The 2,500-nt window shown below is 61.0% G+C and overlaps 1 pseudogene; it reads right to left on the minus strand.

The window, feature by feature from the left end:
• LOC147037170 (28S ribosomal RNA) overlaps nt 1-2,500 on the minus strand; it is a 7,973-nt pseudogene that overhangs the window by 1,884 nt on the left and 3,589 nt on the right.

Consider the following 2,500-nt stretch of genomic DNA (forward strand, 5'->3'; position numbering starts at 1 on the left):
CCGCGGTAGAGACGCCCCTACCACCACCGAATGACCCTCGCCTGAGACCATACAGCCCACCCATCCGGCACCCATAAATAGGGAAGTTCGCTCCAAGTCGGGTGCCACCCCATGCAGCTTCCTCGACTACTCCCCATTGCCGCCGTCCGGTCTCAGAGGCCACGGGGAACCACCCTGTCACAGGTGATCTTCCAAGCCAATAACCCCACCAAGACACCCAGCAGGTTGTCCCACCAGAGACCCCAGGCATGACGCAGCAGCTCGACGTGTGACACCAACCAGACCACTTCCCTAACGAGGCCCCCCAGCCGAAGGCCCCGCGGGTCCACAGGCCCGATCCCATCATTACGGAGCACGCACGCACCCACACCCAGGCCCACAAGGCATCCCAGGCAAAGCCACCAGCAAGCCGCCAGCCGGGACGACTGACGGACCCGCAACAGCAGCCGGGACGGTGCCCCAGCGTCGCTGAACGACACACCGCCCCGGTCCATCTCCACAGTGACCCGCAAACCGTCCGGGCAGACCCTCGCACCGTACCACACTCCAGGGATCTTCCACATCCACAGAGACCAATGAGGTGTCCAGGCCCACCAACCTGTATTGGGAACCACGACAGACAGCCAAGGCCCCGCGCGCCATCGCACGCATGCTAGGCAATGGCCCCCGACTGCGGACGAGCCGGGACAACCACTGCTTCGCGCTACCTGTCGCCTCCCCTTTCACCAACGTCCTCCTGGCTACCACCAACCACACCGGCCTGTCCCGCGAACCACCATCCTGAGCAGGACAAAGTCCCCTCATCAAGCAGCCCAACTGGAGTAGCCCAGCATGGCAGGCGCCGCAGCGAATTCGGCCTTCGCCCCAGAAGAAGCGGCACAAGCGTTCAAAAGCATGGATGAGAGAATCCATAGCAAGAAAGGCAGGGTCATAGAGACAAGTCCCTCTCCACAATCCAATCCCGCGACTGCGAGCTCGGTGTCGGTGCCACCGCAGCCCACCCCGATGAGCAGCCCACACGGGCGACGAATCACCCTCACGCGTCCAGTACGCCTAGCTTCCCACTACATACAGGCCATGACCATGGGAAACCGAGTCGAAAGCCCTCGCACGGCCAGCAAGCGACCGCCAGCTACTGTTCAGCCCACCCTCCGGCAAGCCTCCCAGCAGACCCGGCTATCAAGCCCCGTCCCTTTGAGAACCCTGGGATCGACTCCACGCACCCTTCACGTGGCAGACAGCCTCATCAGTTGCTTCCCGGCCGAAGCCCAGCCTGAGGGGCCAGACCCCCAGTCCTGCCTGGACTCGACCACGAGCATAGCGTTCAAAACCGGCCAAGTTGAATGAAGCAGGAGACTCGGTCAGTACAGGCTCTGACCTGCTTCCTTGACCAGCGCAACAGCCGCAAGGTGTCTCACTCACCCTACAAACTGCCTGCCGTGCCGTCACACAGGGACCTCCATATCCACCTCACTCGTTTCGTCACCCAACACGCGTCGGACAACCCCACTCGTCAGTGATATGCCGGCGACTCACACCCGCACAACATACCACAGGCATCTCTGTCAAAATGCCCTCCCAGAAACAAGCTGCGGCACCATCATAGCATCCGTCGCCCATACTCTCATAACCAGACCGACGGCGGCCACCAGTGCCACTGAGGAGTTGTCAGGAGCTTCGCCAGCCTGGGTCCACCCGCTCCACCGGCCAGACTGACTGTGACTCCGACTCTGTGCAGCTGCGACACGGACTTCCGAACCAAAGGAGATTTCGCAACATGGTCTGTAGACATGACTACAGCCGTTCGAGGACCCTCAGCCAAACCCCGAAAGTTGGTCCCCATGGCCTCCGAGGCGGTTGATCACACGCCATACACGCACCCAACCTCAAGCACGTGAAGATGAGGTCGCTCGAGCAGTCACGACCCCCCATTAAGCCGTGCCTCCGCGGTTCTTGATAACCCAGGTCCGCAATCCTGGGCAGCTCGGCTCAGCCAGAGCTCAGTCACCGTTCCCTTTAAGACTTTACTAAGAACCAAACCCGGGCAGCAGCCGACACGACCCAGTAAGGCCTGTCCCCAACCAAAGCCAAGTCCACAGTCTGACCCACTTGGGAGAGGCCCCCATCAGAGATGCCGAGCTCGCTCCCCGTAAAGCCATCCAGCGACCAGCACTCATCACGGCTGCCCAGGCTTCACAGTATTTGCGTTTCCGCTAGGATTTGAGAAATTACATTCGACAGAAGGCGCCACATCCAGCCTTTGTTTATTATCACTATGTGTAACGGCATCAGCACCGTCTCGGTTCGTCTCAGTCTCGCCACCATTCAGTCACACCAGGCGTACCAGCAGGGCGCCGAGCGAGCGCACAAGCCAGCCTGCAAGGTGCTAGAGGGCGACCCGCAGTGGGTAGGAACCGTCCACCAGTGTCGGCAAGCCGAGGCCGATGGGGGCCCTACCAAGGCAGGTCATGATTGCCAGTCGGTCAGATAGGAAATAGGT

Source organism: Syngnathus leptorhynchus, unplaced genomic scaffold (assembly GCF_054491065.1).
Source record: "Syngnathus leptorhynchus isolate UIUO unplaced genomic scaffold, UIUO_Slep HiC_scaffold_271, whole genome shotgun sequence".
NCBI lineage: Eukaryota > Metazoa > Chordata > Actinopteri > Syngnathiformes > Syngnathidae > Syngnathus > Syngnathus leptorhynchus.